Raw genomic sequence first — 23397 nt, forward strand, 5'->3', positions numbered from 1 at the left:
CCCTACAAGAAAATTAAAGAATGCAGAGATGGCACTGCCTCTGCCTTCCTGAAATTTACTTACATCAAATATTTAATTAAAATAGCAAATGACATGAATTCAAGTGTAGATTGAAATTATGAACCTATGCGTCTATGGACCACACTCATGGAACGTGGTACAGGCAGTGGCCAAGGATCGTATTTAGTGAAATGAAACTGACAATGCACCTGTGACAACGGCACTTGCACAGGCGTCTGAGGACAGGCACAGAAGTTCAGAGCACCTCAATTCTAGCTCTGTCCCCTCCTAGCTATGTCCTTTTGGCCCAACTACTTCATCTCTCTGAGCTGCAGTTTCCTTACAAACATGTTAGGAATAATATTAACTCTCTGGTAGATAATTGTAAAGATCAAGATCACATATGCTAAGTACCAACAGTGTCTTGCACTTAGATAATGCCAAACTAAAAAATGCCAACAGTTACCGTTATTATAAAAATTACAAGTACTTCTATAATCATTATCTCATTTCAATGTATCCTTCTCACAATGAGACTGATAGAAATTACTACTATTCCCAAATGAGTAAAATTAGATCAATTGACTTGCTTAACTTCCTGACAGGCAAAGACATCGGGCTTTTAACATTAGGTCTCATGGGTCCTTTGATTATGCAATTCTGAGAAAAAGTCAATTCCGAAAGTGATAATAACAAACATAAATAAGATAGATTGCTTATGTAGTTTCTCCTGCATAGAGAGAATGTGCTAGGCATTTCCTATACATAACTTGATTACATCTTCATAACTCTCCTGTGTACTAGAATTCATATTTTATAGTTAAGCATAGAGCTTAAATTACTCACCTGATATAAGGTCATACGAGCCAGTAGATGGATGAAATGGAATCATTTGCTATTCTACCTGATCCTAGAATACAAGCCCCTTTTAGCAGGTCAGGCTGGAATGGGTCCTCTGTTGATGGTCAAGAATGGGTTGTAGAAGAGTGACAGATGGAAGAAACAGGTATCATCTGCAATGAGTTAACCTGGACCTATCTTACTAACACACTTGTCAAAAAAAAAAAAGAGAGAGAGAGAGAAATAATAGATTGTTTGGAAGGCTTAACTAAAAGAAAAGAGTTAGTTATGCATGACAGATTAATAAAAGGGAAGGAAGTAGAAACAAAAGATGCCAATATTTCAGAACTGAATTTCATTTACAAAATAGAGAGGGAACATTCATAATTGTTGACTGTGGAGGAGGAGAACAAAATTCAGGAGGTAGAGAACCAAAAAAGGATTTTGAAACTGGTAGGGACAACTCCCTGGGAGAAGACTGGAAGCCATTCTAGAATGAAATACAAGCATGTAAGAACATGATTTATATTAAAGGTAAGGAGAGAGAAATGATGCAAAAAACAAAACCAAAAACCAAACAACAAATGTCATCAGACACTCTAGATAAGTATAAATTTAGAGAAAAACAGCTCTATAAACTGAAACGTTTAATAAAAAGACGGTATTTATGATTTCACCAAAATGTAAAATTTTATGATTTTTTGATAGTGAAGTAGGAAGTAAGTGTTCTTTGACAACTTTATTAATTTACATAAATGTACTTAGCTTTTTACCTGAGTTCCACTCTTCTTTCAATGGGTACTAACTTTCCACATTTATTTCACTGTGTGATGCTGATATAGTTAGTATTTGTCAACCAGATGACGATTGCATTAAAAGTGAACTTTTAGTTAGTTCCTGGTCTTCCTTACAAGAGCCCCTCATGTCATTCTCCATCATTTTCCCACTGGAACATTTTTTTCATATGGCTATTTGAAATATAACTTGAGAATAAACTGTTCCTACACTCCCAGGAAATGACTAACTTCTCTATAGTTGTGGTAGCCAAGTAGTCACCAGAACTGGATTTAAATCTGCTAACTCAATCAATGAAAATTCTAGAAATCATCAGAACTGATTTTACACAAACTTAATCAATTAATGGCAATGCACCTCAGTGAACATGCATTTGCAAACCCATTAGTAACAATTCTAAATTCTGAAAGTCAGTTGATCAGAAAAGGACTCACTCTAAAGAGCACAGTTCTAAAGGTTAATTAATCAGTGACAATCTCACCTGAGGAACCATGTTTCTACAAATGATATGAATATATTTTTTAATCTGAAAATCTGCCTATCACCAAATGCCACTCTGCCCACAAACTGTATAATATCAGCAATCTTCTCTGCTCCAAGAGTCCCTGTCTCACCAATATGGTTCCCCCTTCCTTAAGTTAGTAATACATTCAGCTTTGTGGGTTTTTTGTTCAAGATGTTAAAGTCTAGTTTTCATCGTTTTGGCAGCTAAATCCTCTGGAAATTAACAACTTGTGCAACAGTTTTGGAAAGAATATATATAGTCATATTCTTTGCCTTGATATCGAGTTTAATTTCTAGGAATTTGCCCAAATAGACACTCTGCATAATCTTGTATATTGTATATTTTTGCATTTAATCTTTTAACAATTCTACAATATAAATCCTATTTTTATTTCCATTTTTCATTTGATGAAAATAAGGCTTAGGAAATGTAAAGCTTTTCCACAGCCACATACCTGGTATACTCTGAATATCTAGAGGTTGACGCTAAAGCCAGAATTCTAATTCCTCTGCAAGGGAAAAAGATCCAAAATAAGGACAAAAATGTTTGATAAATATGGGTATTTAAACTGAAGTGTTGTTTATATATGTAAAACCTGACAACACTCAAATATCTAAGATAAGAGTTAAATATGTTAAAATGTTTATGACTTGGCATTGAGTACAAAATCAAAACATACAATTATAATTATACTATGTAAAATTGCATGTGCCTGTAGATTATAAATGAAAGAAAACAAAAAACTATGTGAATTTCTGGGGTGGTTGGATTCTGATTAAAATACATGTTTATGAGTTTTTGAATATTGCTTTAATGTTTGAGTAATAACACAAGTAAATAGTAGTCTCTGTATTTGAGGTTTCCGGTCAATTATTCCATGCTCTGTAAAAATTCCAATGTCCCAAAAGATTTCTGAGAATTCCAAAGGTCTAATGAACTCCTGATTACATAGTGCTCTGAATTTTTACACTGGAGATTTCCTAATTCCAGTCATGTCTTAACCATAAATGTTCCCTCCCCTCTGATTGCTTTGACTACGGAACCTGATCTCTTGATTTCCCCTGAAACTCTCAGTTAAGACATAGTTGGCAGGAATTTCTGAAGTTTTAGATGAAGACGTGTTTTATCACAGCAAAGCACACAAGTTAGTGTTGAACACAGACAACTACTTTCCTAAAATTCTTCTGGCTACCCAGCACATCACTCATTTTCTCCTCCCTGAAGATTTACGGATAAGTTCCCTTCACTTTATGATGTGAGACAGTTTTCCATCTTCAGTCTCGACTCTGAGCACAATAAAGATATGATATTGTGTATTCATAACACCGGAGGAGGGGCATATGCCAGACCCCACCCTTTAGCAATACAGAGATTTATTTTGAGATAGACTATGAAATTCCAAACATAAGAATGAAGAAATTGCTATATTCATTCTTTGGGTTTAAATGACATTAATTTAAATTTAATTAATGTCCTACAGTGTTTTGAGTACAAAAATAATATAAATTAAAAAGAAGTGGTGGCAAATATAGAAAACAAACTTGTGGTTACCAAAGGGGAGAGGCAAAAGGGAAAGGACAAATTAGGGATATGGGGATAACAGATATAAACTACTATGTATAAAACAGATAAGCAACAAGGATAAACTATATAGCACAGGGAATTATCTTGCATTATCTTGTAATAATCTATAATGGAGTATAATCTACAAGAATACAGAATCACTCTGTTGTACACCTGAAACTAATACAATATTGTAAATCAACTATACTTCAATAAAAAAAGAAGCGGTGGTGGGACATAAAAAAGTGAAAGGGGAGACTAATTAATTAATAGGAGCATAAAATGAAAAGGAAAGAGAACTAGAACAGAAATAGTTAAAAATAATTAAAATTAAACTTCAAAAATCTACAGAATAATCATTGTTTTATAAGGTTAGAAATTCCACAGGGCTAACATGCACGATTTTAAATAAAAGTTTAGGAAATGTTTATCTGCTTCGACTTATTCTAAATACCTAATAACATAAATATTCACATCACAGTGTTTTTCCTAGAGGAGCTGGTTCACAGTGAAGTGTTTTCTTGTTTCTTTATAATGTTAACTACAGGGATATCACAGTCTCTAAAAATAAAAATTTAAGACCAATTTGAACCTAATAAATTCAGATTTTCCAGAGATCTTTGTCAACTGGTTTTTTTCCCCTGAGCATATTATTTGAAACATACACTTAGGGCTGCTTATATCTGCACATTCAAAATAAAGATACATCATTAAGGAATAAGAACAGAAGAGAATGTAAAGTAGCCATTATCATAGGAACAGTCTTCTATTGGTGTTGATTTTGACGCTACTATCAAGGTAAAAATAAAGTGCTATTTTTGGGGTAACCAAAATAAACAGTAAGTTCTCCTGGGCACAGAGGGTAAAAGTACTGTATCCTCAATTTTCTCCCAAATTATCCAAGTTCCATAGGATTCTCTATCAACAAATGTGTTTCTCGATTTCTTCAAATAAACACATTTTCCATATTTGGATAAAACATTTTCTATGATATGGAAGATATTCAGAAGCTATACCATCAGAACAGGTCGTCTGTCTTCACATCCATCCAGGATTTGAGATACCTACTGCATACAGAATAGTCCCATTGCACACTGGGAGCCTGGAGGCTCTCACACTTCTGGCCTCACCCTTACTACCGTAATTACTCCTAATTACCTAAACTCTTAAGCCTAGTTTCCTTAACTCAGAAATGAGCTCAATGGCATTTTATTTAGAAATTCAATACCACAAATGTTTTGAAGTATCTGTTATTCATCAGGTAATACAGGAGGAAGGCTTAGCACAAAAAGAGACGGGTCTTATAGGAAGGAACTCTTCTGAATAATATCTTGAACAACAACAACAAAAAAAACCCAAACAAAAATGAAACAGCTTTTACTATGGTAAAAGGGGTTTAGATTAGAAGAAAGAAAATAGTGAGAACTCTTAGCATTCAAATATGGTAGAGAGGTAGATTTGGGGATCTCTTTTTCAATGCATATTTATACATTGTAACGCTTATCAAATTGTTAGAGCAGGAAGATAGCTAGATATGAGCAGAGAAAGAGGGAGGCGGGCCAAATGGCAGGAATTGGGCAGAAAGGAGGAGCATGGGCCAAATACAGGAAAGCATACATCCTGTAAGCACCAGGGATCCCTGGAAAGAGAAAGAAAAGCGGGAACCTCTGGGCTGATAAGTGTTCACACCTTTTGAGGTGACCAGCAGCCTCCAAAGGTGGGAAAAGGCAGGAATCTTCAGCATCAAGTGTAATATTTTGCGGTCTCATTTCAGTAAAACTAGCTTTGCAGATTAGAAGTACCCATCATACACCGACGCCATGACACTTCTAATCCAGACTAAATAAGAACAAAAATCCCTCCTCTAATCTGGGAGGTGGAGTTGGGATGAAAATTAGGGACTACGATCCCAAATCCTTCCGTCCCTAATAAATATTCCGCCCATTCATTTTTACAATCTGTGTAATCATCTTGCCAAAGAAAACTCAGGGCAGCTGCTCACCTGAGCCTGCTTGCTCTCCCCTTGAAAGTGTACTATCCATCCCTTAATAAATCCTCACTTTACTTCCTTAACCTCTGTGTCTTGTCTCTGAATTCTTGCTGGGATGTGACAAGAACCTGGATACCAGTTACATCTACTGACAACAAAATGAAATTGAAGCATAAGATGAAGCAAATCGATTTTGTGTTTGTCTTCTGTACCTACTGTACTATTATTTGAAGGTACAGACCATGTTTTTCTATTGGTGTATCTTCTTTTATTATTTATCATCCTCTCATATTCAAGACGCTTTTCAAATAGCCTAATAAAGCATTTTCAAATTACCTAATAAAGTAAGTTCCCCTAGAAGTCTGCATTGTGATTGGAAAGCAATAGGGAGAAAGCTTGATTTATTAAGTGAGAGGATGCTATAAATTTTCTCCACTTTAAAACTGCCTGTGGATTATGAGATCACTCTCACTTAGAGAAATTGCAGCAGATAGACATAGTGATGCAAGCACTGAAGAAAAGGATCACATTGTCCAAGGGTAGGTATGCTTTGCTTTATAAAATGAATCTATTTTTTCTTAAATACTATGTATAAATCTGATGAAATTGCACCAGAGAAGATTGTTATCTAAGAAAATACATGATAAGTGCTTTTGTGAGACAATCATTTTATAATAAAACAAAATCACTTCACAGATTATGTATTTTGTGACTTCTTTGATTCTCATATAATAGATTTCCTTAAAGTGAAAGCATACTTGTGTCTAATACAACACAAATAATTTAGCAACAGTGATTTCTAATCCAGTAGCCTAGATTTTAAAGTTCAACAGAAAGATTTTGGGCTTTACATGTGACTAATTTTTTTTAATGAAATAAAATGTTATAATTTCATTTAAAGTAAGGAAAAGGGCTTGGTCATCTCTGGAAGGTAAGAGAAACAAGAACAGACTTTAACCAGTAAGGATATTTCCATACAATGCGGACTTTACAAAAGCCAAAGGGTTAAGTTAAGCAAGGTGTATTCTATGTAGACACTCAGTCCTTACAAACTGCCTGCCTCTAGGCAAAGCACTTAACCTCTTGGAGACTTATTCTCTTATTTGTAAAGAAGGAATGTGACTTGAATTTCCTACTTTACCTGCTTACTCTAAGGATGTGTATAAAGAAATCTTTAAACTCTTAAAAAAGTGTAAAGGAATTTGAGCCTTATGATGTAATATTATTATTGTGTTAGATGAAGTACACACGTCCTTAATGGTCCTAATTTTAACAAGGCATTGGAGTTATTTTGGCCATTTATTGGTTTCTTTGGTATCGATCTGAACACACAGAGCTTTATGTAATAAAAACTGTTGCTGATATGATCAGCAAGACAGTATTACCAAGGATATGGAACCAAATGGCCATAAAAGAATGAAAACTGAATCATAATTTTGGATTTCAAACAGTATGAATTGTTAAAAATGTAAATACACGTTAAGAGATCTAATAATTCTCAAATTTTAAGTCATGATGAACATTTTTTATGGCATTTAAAGAGCAGAGTTTCTTAATGACTTAGAGTAAATAGAAAAAAAAAAAAAAAGCAAAATGGAGCTATCCTGGGGTGGAAAGGATAAGATTACATATAAGAGGTCTCTTTCTAAAAGTTGATTTATTGGCAACCAAGTATTATAATTCATTTGAAAGATTTCTTCATTTTATAGTAATTTACTATTTACAGAGAAGTTGCAAGGATACCCAGAGAGTTCCCTTCACTGTTAACATAACCACGGTGCAGTTGTCAAAACTAAGAACACTGGTACAATAATATTAACTAAACTACAGGCTTTATTTGGATTTCACCAGTTTCCCATTAATGCCCATTTCCTGTTTCAAGATCACATCCAGGAGACCATATTGCATTAAGTCATAATGTCTCATATCTCCTTGCTGTGTTTCTCAGTAGTTCCTTTCATGATCTTGAGACTTTTGAAGAGTAGTGTGAGGCATTTTGTAGTCTGTCCTTCTTTGTTCCATTTTTTCCCTCAAGATTAGTTTGGGGGAAGAATATCAGAGAAGTAAAGTATTCTCATATAATACCAGGGTGTCAACATGACTCATCTTGGAGATGATAACATTGATCACTCAATAAAGGTGGCTACGTTTCCCCACGGAAAAGTTACCTTTCTTCCCCATTTGCATACTCCGAGTAACGAAGTCTAGCCCACCCTCAAGGGGAGAGGAATTAAGCTTCAGTTCCTGTGAGGTGGGTGAACTGAAATTTTTCTGTAAGGAAGATTTTTTCTTCTCTCATTTATTTATCTATTCAATCATGTACTTATATCAGTGTGGATCATCAATATCTATTTTATCCCTGAGGTTATCATCTAATAGGATTTTTATTTCGTTGCTTGAAGTTCGGTCACTGGAATCTCTTTCTGGTTGGCTCCTGTGTTCTTGTGATATGCCTCGATAATTTTTGGCCACTATTTCAATTTCTGCCACTTCAAAGTGCTTCAAGTTCATCTTGTAATCTTCTAGTCCTCACGCTAGAATCAGCCATTTTTCCTGAGGGTCCTGGTTCCTTTTTTTATTGGAGAATGGTATTTAAACTAAAATCTGGGCATGAGGTGTACTCATTGCTACTGGTGTTACTACTTCTAGAATCTTTTCATAAGTAAAGCTAATAAATGTTGTGTATATATACCACGTATACACACATACCTATATTTGCTTTTGTATCCATCTGTATGTATATTAAAATAAAAATGAGTTCACATTGATCTCACTGTCTCTAATCTAGCACTACAAGGTTAATTTTAGCTACCTCCCCTTGCTTATGTGACAATAAGAAACCTAGCTTCCACTGTCAACAATTTATTTACCTATGTGTTCCACCTTAGTATACATGCAAAGTAGTCTCAGAATTCACCTGTACTCCTGTGAGGGAAAATAATTATCAAATAGAGTCTGTCCATGATGGTTATTTTTCTCTATAGCATTATTCTTTTTAGCCTTTGCCAAAACATCGTTTCTCAAAGTTACTTAGGGTAGATTCATTTCTCCCATGGCCTTCAGTGAAGTTATGTCTTCCATTTGTAATTTGGTTAGTTTCATTTGTCACAGTCTACTCTACCTTGGGATATTCCAGCATCCTATTTGTTTCCTTATTTTTAATTAGCATACTATGTAGCTCACTCTGTGTTGTACATTTCTGTGGGTTTTGATGAGTGCACAGTCATTTGTCCAGCAAAGCAGTACCACACAGAACAGTTCCATCACCCTCAAAATGCCCTCACCCTATCCACTTTGTGGTCAGTCTCCCTGCATTTCTAAACCACTGATCTGTTTCCTGCCTCTATATTTTGCCTTTTCTAGAATTTCATACATACAGAACCAGAAAATATTTAGTCATGTGGGTCTCTCTTCTTTCACTTAGCAAAACTCATTTAAGATTCATTCATGATAGTGCATGAATCAAAAATTTTTTCCTTTGTGTAGTTTAGTACTGTTCTATTGCATAGATACACTAGGGTTTGCTCATTCTAACCAGTTGAAGGATATTTTATTATTTTGACATTTTGACAATTATAGATAAAATTGTTGTAAAAAATTATACATAGGTTTTCATGTAATTTAAGTCTTAAATTCACTTGGGGAAATACCTAAGAGTGAGAATGCTGGGTCACATGGTAAGTATATGTTTAATTTTATAAGAAACTGACAAACAGTTTTCCAAAGTAGCGGTGCCATTTTGAATTTCCTTCATCAATAATTTAACATTTTTGTGGTTCTGCATGCTCATCAGCAGTCGCTATTGTCAGATTTTTAAAAAATATATCCATTTTGAAAGGTTTCTGTTGGTATCTCATTGTGGTCTTAAAATGTCTCTCCCTAATGACTAAACATGTTGAACATTTTCCCACATACTTATTAACCAAACATATATCTTCTTTGGTGAAGTTCAGATCCACTACCAATTTTTAAATTGGGTTGTTGGATTTTTTCAAAATTAGGTTTTAAGGGAGGGCTTTTTATATATTCTAGATACAAATCCTTTACCAGATATGTGATTTACAAGTCTGAGGCTTATATTTTCATCCTTTTAACAGTGTCTTTCAGAAAGCCATTTCTAAAAATTTTATTTTTTGGCTTTTGATTCAATCATTGTAATAGGAAGGGTTGTGATCAGCTAATTCCTTTAGTGACAAAAGAGCATACACACTGAAGCAAATAAAACAAACAAATTCCAAGGTATTACAGCTTGAGCGTTTAGACCTGCTATATTTTCTTATTCATAATTTCTCATAAATAGGTGATTCTACATAATTTCATTTTAAGTCAGAGGTGTAGGATTTGACATTTTTTTCTCGTTAAAATTTTAAAAGTAATATGCTCCTTTGGTGTGCTGAGATTGGCCTACAAAATCCATTAGGTAGCAGAATTATAGCATTGTATCAATAGTCCTCGGAAAGACAATTGTCCAATCATGTAGCTGCTATCCACATGGGATGGTTGAGTACTAGAAATGTGACTGGTGTGACTGAGGTTTCGACTTAATTCTGATGAATTTAAAATTAAAAGATGATACTCAATTTAGTTATTTTCAAGTATGTATGGGAAAACTTGGTTTTGTGAATCTGTTTTTTCAACTGCAAATTTTATGAAATCTAAATACAGGTGAAATGTATCAGTAAAAATTTAGTATCCAAATTGAGACGTGCTATAAGTACACACTGGATTTTAAAGACTTAATATGAAAAAGATGTAAAAAGTCTCATTAATATTTTTACATTGATCACGTTAAAATGTTTTTTGAATATATAAAGTTAAATAAAATATATTATTAAAACTCAGCATATTACCAGCTTCTTTTACTTTTGAAAATGTAGCTGCAAGAAAAATTAAATTACACATGTGCCTCACTTTATATTTTCTTTAGACAGCCCTGCTTTAGAACCACATATTGTATATTAAATTATATTTCATGTCCAAAAGCATTCAGTGTTCTGAAATGGCACGCTAATAACCTGTCCACCACTACTGCCAACTCCCATGAAATAATCAGACACCCTCACTCTCCTGCCTTCCTGGAGAAGGATCAAGGCTCTCCAAGTTCCAAGTCACTTGTGATGGATTTCATATCCTCAGGGGCATCGGCAAGGAAAAAGGCTGGAAGAATGGAGAGTATAAGGTGGGTGTTGTAGGCAGCATCAGGTGCTGTGAAGGAACAGCATCTCCTGATGCCCTAAACATGCTGTAAACTTGGGGAATACTTCCAAGTTACTGAGGGTCTCCAGTTCACGGCTCACTTTCTCCTGAGGAAAAGGGGTTGGGCTGCCTCCCTTCCTTCCCACTGCCATGAGTTAGTACGTTCTGCTTAGTACTTCTTAACTCAAAAACAAAGCACAGAACCCCAGCCTTTCACTCTGCTCCTTACTTTTCGGCAATGTGAAATTATAGTTAGAGGTTTCCTTACTAAGCAAAGGTGATTTTTCTTCTCTTTGTTTAGCTTATTAATGAAATTGTGCGCTCACAAAGACAGATACAGATAGATGATTTAGTGGTAGAGGTATTATCTTCCCAAAACTAAAACCAGTTTTCCAAGATAACTAATAAAGAAAGAAGTTGCCCTGAATTTGAAATGATATTACACATTATACTTTTAGAAAGACATTTCAAGAAATTTTAATACCTTAGCATAAAATTCCAAGGTACAACATTCAAAGTTTTTTTGAGAAAAATAAAGAATAGTATAGAAATCTTAAGGATATTAAGTATAATATTTATAAAAAATAAAACTAAGCATCATGGGCATTTTATTTTACCATGATGTAACCATATTAAGCTTTAGCTTTGATACAATGTTAAATCTAAATTCACAGAACATCTCTTCATATAAGATGAAATTCTAAAACGATTCTGTTCTTTGGATGAATTTTAGTTTATTTTAGTAACAATTTTAGAATTTTAGTAACAATATGTGTTACTTATAAGTTCTAATTGAACAATTTCTCTCACAATCAAGCCAGCTTGGGAAAGTAAATATATACTTACAATATAGAGAACATATCACGGGAAGCATAGACAGTTGTTGAGCTATTCCACGGTATTATAAAATTCTTGAATTATTACATTCTAAACCTGATGGGATAGAGAGAGAGAAAAAAAAAAAGTATGTTAGTTAAATGTGCTGGGTGCACTATATATGTCACTAAATAACGAAAAGAAAACAAAAGGAAATCATATCTTACAAACATAGATCTTTATGTATTATTGTGTCCTTTTCTTACATTAATTTATGATTTCTTTTAATTTTTTAGGAAAATGTTATTGAATTGTATAAGTCATTTCAATATACAGGCAGACCTCAGAGAAATTGCCAGTTATGCTCTGGACCTCTGTAATAAAGTGAAGGTTTCAATAGAGTGAATCACGAAAATTTTTTGGCTTCCCAGTGCATACAAAAGTTATGTTTACACTATACTTTAGACTATTAAGTGTGTAATGGCATTATATCTTAAAAACAATGTACATACCTTAATTTAAAAATACTTTATAGCTAAAAAATGTTAACAATTATCTGAGCCTTCAGTGAGTCACTCTTTTTGCAATGGTATCATCAGAGATCACTGATCACAGATCATTCTAACTAATATAATAATGAAAAAGCTTGAAATATTGGGAGAATAACCAAAATGTGACACAGACAATGAAATGAGCCAATACTGTTGGAAACATGGCGCTGACAATCTTGCTTGAGGCAGGGTTTCTACAAACCTTCAGTTTGTAAAAAATTCAGTATCTGCAAAGTGCAATAAAACGAAGTGAATAAAATGAGGTCCGCCTGTACAGTAAGAGAAATATTTTTTAAAGAATAAATGGTATAATTAAAACTCTAAGGACATGAATAAGATATCTTGTTATTAAATACTTTCCATGGTCTTTCTTTTTCATGTTTTCCACTTACATAAGTTGTGTCTGTAGCACACACACACAAAAAAAAACAAAAGCAAAAATAAAACAAATACATTTTTCCCTTTTGCATTCCTACATACTTATTTTTCTTCCTAAATCAGTCAAAGCATCTGCCTGACGTCGGGTAGAGGTGGAAATAGACACCCAGTTTCTGTTATTTAAAGCATTATTTTGATGTATGGCTTAAAGACAGGCAGTCTTGAGAAGCATTTCTAAATTCCTTTAGTTCCCTCTTACACATAAAGGCCAGGCTTGGTGGATTAGTCTATAATTTGGATGCTTTGCCAGGATCCAGGGGCTTAGTGAGGATGAAACATTGAGGTGAAACATGGAGATGATTCACTGTTTTACTTATTTATTTATTTTTTTACTTTTCATCTGGATGCTTGTCAGCAAGCATAAATGACTAGGTTTCCATGAGATTTTTCTATGAAGGAGTTTCAAATCATGTAGAAAGAGCTTTAGGGGCCTTCTTTGTCTCTTCTTGTGAGAAATGCCAGGCGAGGGGATAGAAAGAAGAGCACAGTGGGAGGGAACGTGGCTGCGCAGCCCTTGTGATCTCCCCCCAGCTGTTCCAGGCCAAACCTCTGGGGCACTTAGCTTTAGAAACTTCTAGTTAGGTTGGGAATTCCCAGCTACGGGGAGGGAGTTCTCAGGGGTTTTGCTTATGATTTGGGGACGAGCTTGCTGTGTTGTGCATCCCGTGCCAGCACTCGATGGTGACCTGGTAGCATCATGAGGGTCCCAGGGCAGGAAGAGGCCCGGTTCCCAATCCCAGGTCTCCCTAGGTTATTGGGTGGCATGGATAATGAATGGAGAAAAAGTGGGCCTCGGGGGAGCAAAGCGACTCAGCCACAGAGGTCTGTGAGGTTTTCAGCTTCAAGCAGGTGTCAGAAGAGGGAAGCAGCAATGTGTGTAGCGGCAGGGACTCTGATGGGCCTGAACGCCAGGATCCCGGGCCAACGGAATTAGCCGGGCCACCAGGCAGAGACAGAGCTGAGCAAGAATTGGGAGGTATCAGCAGAGAGTGGCCACAGCAACAGGACTGGAGAGTCACCCTGAACAGAGGCAGTCAGGAAAGGTGGGCCTCAGGGAGATCATGTTTGAACTGAAGATAGGAAATCAGCCTTATCTTCAGGACCGAGCATCACAAAGAGAGGGGACACAAGGTGCAAAGGGCCAGGACAGGAGCAAGCACAGCACACTCGAGGAGGTAGGGGAACAACTGTGGGCCTGTTGTGTAGTGACCCAGGCCCCAGTGGTGGGGGTGGGGTGGCGGAAGATGGCAGGAGGCGGGGTGGATAAGCAGGCAACGGCCAGGTGATGTTGGACCACATGGGCCACTGTAAAGGGTTCAGATTTTATTCATGATACAATGGAGACAGGAGGTTTTGACCAGGGGACCAACACGATCTGATTAAAATGTTAAAATATCCTGTCAAATGTCCTGTGAGTAGTAGAAGGCAAGTCCAGAAGCAATAGATTCCAAAGGGTACTGCAGTCACTGAGTTGAGATACGGCGGTGACTGTAAATTTGAGGGCAGTGACAATGAAGAGAAGTGTTTGGATTTCGGATATGTTTGAATAAAAGATAAAATCCTATTCATTAATTTCACCATTTCACAAACTCAAAGGCATTTTTGAGCCATCATGATAGAGCAGTTTTCTTTTTTTCTTTAGCAAAGGTTGAATTAGAAAAGTAAGAATTACACAGATATTTCACGTAGGGTACTTCAGTCAGGGTAAAATTCACCAAAGGGAAAGAAATATGGAGACATTTGTTTTATATAATATTTTTAAATTACTTGAATCAACTGATTAAAGATAGTTTAAACGATTAGGAAAAACACAATACAATTTTTATAAGTGAGAGAACAGGAAAATAGTCAAATGAAGCATTACTTTTCTTATAAAGAAAAAACTTTAAAGGTCTCTGAGTGATGTGGTTAGAACCATGTCAGCTATGCTTGAAACTGAATTCCACTAATAAGAGTAAGTTCCTTAATTCAATTCACCAGATGTGATTAAAGGACATTGAATTTTGAACAGAGACAATTACTTTATGCAGTTTATAGTATAAATGAAATCTGCTGCTGGTCATCGAGCCAATCCCCGTGGCTGCCCTTTAAACAGAATCTTACGGCTCCAGAATTACCAGACTGGGTCCTTACACCTTTTTAAATTCCACATAAATTTATTTCTAAATGTGTTCTATCTAACAGCTGCTAGGTGCTGTGGCTAGAAGGGTGACTACAATACTCTCCTGCCCTTGAAGGGTTCATAGTCAAGAGGAGGAAGGGAAGAAAGAGGAATGAAGAACTTGGCACAAAACGTCTGGCTAGGGGCACAAACGTAACGGCACTTGGCCTCACTTGGCTGAAGCTTAATAGAAAACAGGCTGTGCAAAGTGAACGTCGCAAGACGACGAGGCAGCGCAGCATGAGTAACGATAAGGAGGACAGGGATAATGCAGTTCATGTCTGGGACTGAAAAAGAACCTGGCTTTAGTGCAGCAGGGAGATAGGCAGTGTGATGAAGGCAGGAGACAGCCGCGGTGAGCAGGGGTCGGACACCGGAGGGCCCCTTGGTCAGGCTGAGAGCTTGAACCTCCTTCACGCTAAGAATAGTAATTAAAATAAAATAAAATAAAATAATAAAAAAAACTATATACAGGCACAGTTTTAAGGGTTTTATATGCCTGTTCTCATCAACAAGCCTACGAGCTATTATTCCAGTTTTAGAGGAAAGGAATATGAAGCACAGAGAGGTCAAGCAATTTGCCCAAAGTCACGAAGCTGGCAAATGGTGCAACGGTACTGGAACTCAAGTGGACTGATGTCAGAACTCCACACTTGGCCACACAGGTCTCTCTCATGCAATCAACATGGATGCTTTAGCTGTGACGGATTCCTTTTGCATAATCATGGAAAAGGAATAATTATTTTTCTCACAGTATAATACGTTGGTTTGCTCTTTATATTAGATACAAATGGAAATAAGAATCCTGAAACTAAAAGTACAAGGCCAAGTATGGAAGAAAGGGGAGAGGAAGGGGAATAATGAATGCTTTTGGACCATTTTCTGTGGGGCGAATTCTGGGCCAGATGGTTTAAAGGTCATCTCCCTGAATCCGCATCTTGGCCGAGGCTGGAAGGAAACATGGGCTGTGGGAGCAGAGTCTGACGTGCACTTGCTGCTACATAGCTCCTTGGTTATTTTCATTGTCTGAGTACATTCACAGGCTGAACTTTCCTCTTCTTCCCTTCCCTCTTAAGTAGCTGGCTTGGATGACTTGTCCTGATCCTTCTTCCTTGCAGGAATATGATACAGACCCTTGTGAACTTCAGAGAACAGACTCGGGGTGATGAAGAGAAACTCTTGGCCCTGACACATGCAGGCTCTCCTACTCACTGAGTTGCTGCAGGAGACGGAGTGAGGAGCACTCTAGACCACTAACAAACACCAAGGTCGTGAGGACTTAAAATACACTTATGCTTGGAATGCAGGTTAGTAATTGTTATACTAGAAGATATGATACGACATGATTTGAAATTGATATGTCCTTAGTTATACATATATTTTATCCATAGAAATACCTTTCAATGTGCAAGTTTTGAGGGATAGAGAGTTGTTTTGTTCTCTTAAAACCTGCAGAACCCTTCAGGGCAAACTACTGGGCTTCTCCCACCTGGGGCCTGAAGCAGCCCTGGAAAGCTCATTGTGCATTCTTCCTAGAGCATTTGTTTTATTCAAAGATTTGGGGAAATTTTTAAATTCCAAAATACAGATATATCATAAATATAAAGCAGAATGTACACACTTTTTAAAGATTTATTTATTTAACAAAATATTTATTGAGTTCCTACTATGACAGGTGCTATGCTGGTTATTGGGAATAAGAGCAGTTATTCCCACATATTTATGATTATCTTATGCTAAGTTAGTGAGAAAAGAATATAGTATGTTTTAACATGTATATGAGGAATCTTTTTTTCCGGCAGTTTTATTGAGAAATAATTGACATACATTAATGCATGAGTTTAAGGCATACATCATGATGGTTTGATTTATATATATTGTGAAATGATTACCACAATAGGTTTAACTAACAGCTGTCATCTCTTGTAGATAAAATAAAAAGAAAAGAAAAAAGAAAAAAAATCCCATTGTGGTAAGTACTTTTAGGATACACTTTCTTAACAACTTTCCTATATATCATACAGCAGTGTTAACCATAATCATCATGTTGTACATTACATCCCTAGTGTTATCTATCTTATAACTGGAAGTTTGCACCTTACGACTAAGTTCCTCCAATTCTCCCTCCCCCTCCCCTCCATCTCTGGTAACCATAAATCTGATCTCTTTTTCTGAGTTTGGTTTTTTGGGGTTTTTTTTTGTTTTGTTTTTTTTAGATTCCACATATAAGTGAGATCATACAGTATTTGTCCGTCTTTGGCATATGTCACGTAGCGTAATACCTTCAAGGTCCATCCATGTTATTGAAAATGGCAAGATTTCTTAATTTTTTAATGGATCAATAATATTCCATTATTTATATATATATATATATATATACATACACACATAGACATTACAAGTTCTTTATCTATTCATCCATCAGTAGACACTTATGTTGTTTCCACATCTTGGCTATTGTATATGATTCTGCTATGAATATGCAGGTGCAGATATCTTTTCCAGTTGGCATTTTCATTTCCTTTGGATGTAGAATTGCTGTTTTATTCTTCTTTCTTAGAATTTCTTTGCTTTTGGTGTGTTTTTTCTACTTCTGTAAGAAGTGCCATTTGAAATCTTGATAGGGATTGCACTGAATCTGTAAATAGCTTTTGGTAGTATGGTCATTTTAACAATATAATTCTTCCAATCTGTGAATACAAGATATATTTCCATTTATTTGTGTCTTCTTTGATTTCTTTCATTAATATCTTGTACTTTTCAAAGTAGATCTTTCATTTCCTCAGTTAAATTTGTTTCTAAGTATTTTATTGTTTTTGATGCTGTTGTAAACGGAATGAATATCCTTAATTCTTTTTCAGAAAACTTGTTGTTAGTGTATAGAAATGCTACTGATTTCTGTATGTTAATTTTTTATCTTTCAACTTTAATGAATGAGTTGCTTAAATCTAACAGTTCTTTGGCGTGGCCATTAGGATTTTCTGTATATAAAATCATGTTATCTGCAAATAGAGACACTTTTCCTTCTTCCTTTTCAATTCTGATACCTTTTATATCTTTTTCTTGTCTGATTGCTCTAGCTAGGACTTCCAGTACCGTGACTAATAGAAGTGGTGAGAGTGGTACTTTTGTCTTGTTCCCAATCTTAGAGGAATATCTTTCAGTATTTCACCATTGAATATGTTATCAGCTGTGAGCTAGTCATATATGGCTTTTATTATGTTGAGATATGTTCCTTCTATGTCTAATTTATTAAGAGGGTTTTTTTCATGTAGGATGTTGAATTTTGTTAAATGCTTTTTCTGTGTCTATTGAGATTATAATATTATTTTTTTCTTTCATTCTGTTAATGTGGTGTATCACACTGATTAATTTGTGGATGTCAAACCACTCTTACATCCCAAGGATAAATCTCACTTGATCACTGTGAATGATCCTTTAAATGTGCTGCTGAATCTGGTTTGCTAGTATCTTACTGAGAATTTTTGCATCCATATTCATCAGGGTTTTTGGTCTGTACTTTTCTTTCCTGGTAGTGTCCTTTTCTGATTTTGGTATTAGGATAATGCTGGCCTCTTGAAGTGGCTTTGGGAGTGTTTCCTTCTCTTCGATTTTTGAGGAAGAGCTTGAGAAGGATTGCTGTTTATTAGTCTTTAAATGTTTGGTAAAATTCACTAGTGAAGCCATCTGGTCCTGGGCTTTTCTTCATTGGGAGATTTTTTATTACTGTTTCTATCTCTTTACTAATACTAGTCCATCCAGGTTTTCTATTTCTATGTGGAATTTTATATGGAATTCAATTCATGAATATTTTGCCTTCAGAAACCAGAGAAAATAAGTCATGAATATTTTGATTTAGACCAGGGACTAGCAAACTGTACAGTAAAGAATCAGATGGTAAATATTTTTAGGCATTGCAGGCCAAGAGGTAATGTCAAGGATGTTCTATAGGTACTCATCTATTTTACAGTTCCTGTCACAACTCCTCAACACTGCTGCTGTAGTATGAAAGCAGACAAGTAATACATAAACACATGGCTATGGCCGTATTCCTTTAAGCCCGTATTTGCAAAAGCCAGCAGCAGGCCAGATTTGGCTCTTGACCATAGGTTGTGGCCTTCTGGTTTAGACCACAGTAACTTATTTTTTAAAAATTCCATTGAGATATAAGTCTAAAATGGTTTGATATTTCCTGTCTTTAAACTGAACCAATGAAGTTTAAGCACTTCATCTCATTTCTCTAGCTTTGGGGTAATAAATACAATGAATGATAAGCCCAGACTTGTGATTGATGGACTTGGGAGAGACAGGTCAGACAGTAGCCCAGGGGCTTTGATGGACAGGATGAGCACTGGGCTGAGCTCCAGTGGCTGCTCGCCTGAAGCCAGTATACTTCTTGCTTGATCACATGGTGTTTTGATCTCTGAAGGAGGACAGTTGGGAGGGCAAGAGGGAGGAAAGGGAAGTGGAGTCAGTGACTCTCTTGGGCTCTAAAAGTTCTGCCTGCTACCTTTGACCAGGCTCCCAGAACTCTGGGGGCATTGGGAGGTGGCTAGGCTTTCTATCTTCTTCTGCCCCTTGGATGACTTTCTCTGGAAGAAGTTGACAGTCACTGAACAGGTTCTCCCAGTGTACTGTAGAGCTTAGAGATCACTAGTGTGAAAAGTGGTTGAAAAGGTTAAGATCTACTAATCTGTCCTTTTAATACTGGATTCTCAAACACTAATAAGCATATGAATCATCGAGATGACTTATTAAAAGTAGGCTCATGAACTACATTTCCAGAGATGCCGATAAGTGGGTAGGAGGTAGGGTCCAGAATTTCCATATATAACAAACCCTCTACCCTCCAGTGGAACTTGTGACAGATGTTTAGGGTCCATGCTGTGAAAAATCACTGCTAGGTCAGTTCCAGAGTGTTCAAAACAGTTAAGACGATAAAAGGGACTATAGAAACTCAAGATTAGTTAAATAACCATTAAAGTTTTTCCTTAAGTGTAAACTAATTGCATGAAAAATAAATGTTTTACCATAAATTTTAATTACAAAACTTAATCTGTAGCTTTTAAATTCAGACTAAATTCTCTTGGGAAATCAATAATCAAAATAATAAAATTTAGCATGATGTTCTTTTAAATAATCAACAAAGAAGAAAAGCTAATCCTAACAAAAATGTAAATGGATATTTTATACCATGATAACTTAACTTAGAATAATGTATTTCTTCTTTTCTAAAGTTCAGATTGAGGAATGATTTTTAAAAATCAAAATTTCTTATCAAATTCTCATTCTCAAATAAATAATGTTCTGGTAAAGAAAAAGCATGTATTCCAATTTTAGCTAAATACAATGGTTTGAGCTGTGTATTGATAGCATATAATTTATGAATAAACCAAGTTATTAAAAAATAAAATTCATTATATTGTTCAGAACATAGGGCACTTTTATCAGAAAGCTGTATTCTGACTCATTGTATACAAGGAAACGTATTTTGTTTTAAAATACATTCATCACCTTTTGAATCATTTTAAAACTTGAACTCCAGGATTTTAATGGCCTCAATAAAGGTACCAACATCTTCTTCCTTACCCCATTCAGAGGTGAGTGTGCCATGATTATGAATGAAAATTGACTTTCTCAAGCAAGCACAGACGAGTCCAGATTACCTGATTTAAACTTTGTAAAGACGCTTTTACTTTGCTCCTATTCAGTCTTCTTACTCACACTTAGGAAGTATTTTGGAAGAAAAGAAATCCAGGCCTATCAAAACCGTTTATATTTGTGTCATTTTCTGTAGCCCAAATTTTTGCATGAATGTCCTTCATGTTTTCATATATGTTCCTTATATAGGGACCGTGCATGGGAAACAAGCATATCTAAATGCACATTATTATGGGAAAATGAAAATGAAGCACAAAGCCATTATTCATATAATTTGATCCAAGGAAAACATTTAAATATTTATCGTAAAAGTGGAAACATTACTAAAGGTAAAGAAATAAGATACACAACCTAAGTGTTCTTCATGAGTATCTCCTCTTCATTTTTGTAGCTGATCCACTCCAAGGAGTGGGTAGGGAGGGGAACACTGGGTCCTGGGTTTGCTGAAGCTGAGGAGCTGGAAGCTCTGGACAGAAAGCAGGTTCCAGGAATGCTCTGATCCCTACCTGTCTATTCAGTATTGATACATCTGTGTTACAAAGTCCTTGTTAAAAATTCAAATGAACCCTAGAGTAATTCTGACTTTGATATAAATTGATTTAATCAGGTGGTTTAGCCACCTAGTTGAGATTAGCCCCCTCACCCCACCCTCTACCCCCTAGCCCCAGGTAGATTGAATTATGTTCTCGAAAAGATTTGTTGAAGTCTTAACTCCCAGTAACTGTGAATGGTATTTTATTTGGAAATAGTCTTTGCAGACATAACGAAATTAAGATGAGGTTCACCTTGGATTAGGATGAACCCTAAATCCAGTGATTGGTGTTCGTATAAGGAGAAAAAAAATTGGAGACACAGGGACACACAAGAAAGAAGGCCATAGGAAGCCAGACACAGAGACTGGAGTTTAAGCGGCCACAAACCAAGGAACATCAGGATTTCTGGAAACCATCAGGAGCTGGAAGAGGCAGGGAAAAATTCTTCCTGGAGCCGTTGGAGGGAACCTGGTCCTGCCACTGCTTAGATTTTGGACTTCAAACTCCCAGAATTATGAGATAATTAATTTCTCTTCTTTCAAGCCACCCGTAGTTCATGGTAATTTGTTATGGCAGCCCTAGGAAATGAACATATTCCTCATAGATTTCATTTGGATTTGGGCAAGGAGGGTAGTTGGGTAACACTGTAGGGATGAGTCCTTGAATAACAAGAAGGCAGCAATAAGAATTCAGTTTACCTGGGAGACGGAAATTGAGGGCAGAGAGAAAGAAAGGAAGCATCAAAAAACATACATCTGCCCTGACTGAACTTAAAATCTTCCTAAATCATGCTGTTGCATGATAATATTTCTGAAATGCTCACTGGGCTCCTCCCCTACCCCCCATTCAAAGGTTTAGGCCATTCTTCGTTCACAGCCTTAGCTGCTATTGGAGGGCTGAAAGCAGGCTGAAAGTTATGTGTCTCCTTTTGACTTATTTTGAAACAGCCCAAGGCTTTAGGGGAACAAGAGGGAACCTAGATTCCTCTCACAACTCTCTTAGCCGCCTTCTTTTTGTTCTAGTCGCTCTGGTTTTTTGTCAGTTCCTCAAAATGCTTTCCCATCTTAACACAGGATGTCTATTGGCTTGTGTGGCATGTCACTTTTTTCCAGTGCAGCTGGATATGTGGGAATATAAGCTCAAGCTACTTTCTTTGATGTAACGTGAAGATGTTTTCCTTTCAAATTTGGTATCCTGGGGGAAACACACACAACTTCTAGGTACTGTCTGCAGTTCTTCATTGCCTGGAGGCTAATATCCAAATAGCTTGATTTGGAAAGGAAGGTCTTCACATTGTAGCCCCCTTCTTCATTTCTAGGCTCATCTGTATCACTCCTCACTGTATGCCAGTCACCCAGGGCTGCACTCCAGCTCCCAATTATTTTATATCTTTAGATATTTCCAGAGCCTTTGCCTGTAATTTTGTTTTTGCCTAGGATCTTCCTTAAAACTTGTAAAACTACTTGATACTCTAATGCTCAACTCAAATCTTTGCCACTTTACCAAATTTCATCATTGACTCCTCTGTGCTACAGCAGCATTGTTTCTGACCGATATCAAAGTGTTTCCCTCACTCTACCTTGTATTATGGGTAAGTTCTCAATATTCTGTTTCCCTGTTAGATTCTGACTTTTTGGGGGCATGGATTAAATTATTTATGATGTATTCTTGGACCCTATAAAGCCATCTTAAACATGGTTTTGTTCAATAAAAATATTTATAAATATGTATTAGTTTCTAATTCAAAATAATTTCTTTGCAGACATTATATGATAAGATGTTAAAAAATGGAAAACACACTAATCTCTAATGCACTCATTGCTATTAAAATTTTCCCCTGATTTTCCTTGGAAACATTATTTTCCATGTAATGTAAATGGTAAGATGGTGAAAAGAAGATCACTTTTGCCCCTTTAATACTGGATTACAAACAAATGAAATCAATTTTCACCCAACTCTGGCATTCACAGAATGAGCTAACAACTGCAAGAGGATTTACTGGCATTACAATGAACTTTCTGTTGCAGACTGCATAAAAATCTCAAGGGGTAGCTTAGAATTCAGTTAATAAAGATTGCACATCAGGTACAAGGTCACTTTGTGCTCCTTCCATTGAGTTTTTCAGTCTATAATAGATATTAATTACTCCACCTGTGTGCAGGAACACTGGATATTTCATCAGTGAGTATCTCCTTTAATGAATTGACTTTGGGAAAAAAAAAATGGATCTGTATTTGGCCATAAGAAGTAGGTATAGGATAATGGCATTTTATTCTCCAAATACATGAATAAATTTATAAGTATCGGGCAAAGAACAGAAAGTTCAATGTAAATTGTGTATACTAGAG

The 23397-nt window shown here is 36.0% G+C and overlaps 1 protein-coding gene across 1 annotated transcript in view; it reads right to left on the minus strand.

The window, feature by feature from the left end:
* FUT9 (fucosyltransferase 9) overlaps positions 1–23397 on the minus strand; it is a 161951-nt gene that overhangs the window by 65998 nt on the left and 72556 nt on the right. The window contains exon 2 of the mRNA XM_064486841.1: positions 11736–11822. The gene's annotated coding sequence lies outside the window, so the exon portion shown is untranslated. The remainder of the gene's footprint in view (positions 1–11735; positions 11823–23397) is intronic.

Source organism: Camelus dromedarius, chromosome 6 (assembly GCF_036321535.1).
Source record: "Camelus dromedarius isolate mCamDro1 chromosome 6, mCamDro1.pat, whole genome shotgun sequence".
NCBI lineage: Eukaryota > Metazoa > Chordata > Mammalia > Artiodactyla > Camelidae > Camelus > Camelus dromedarius.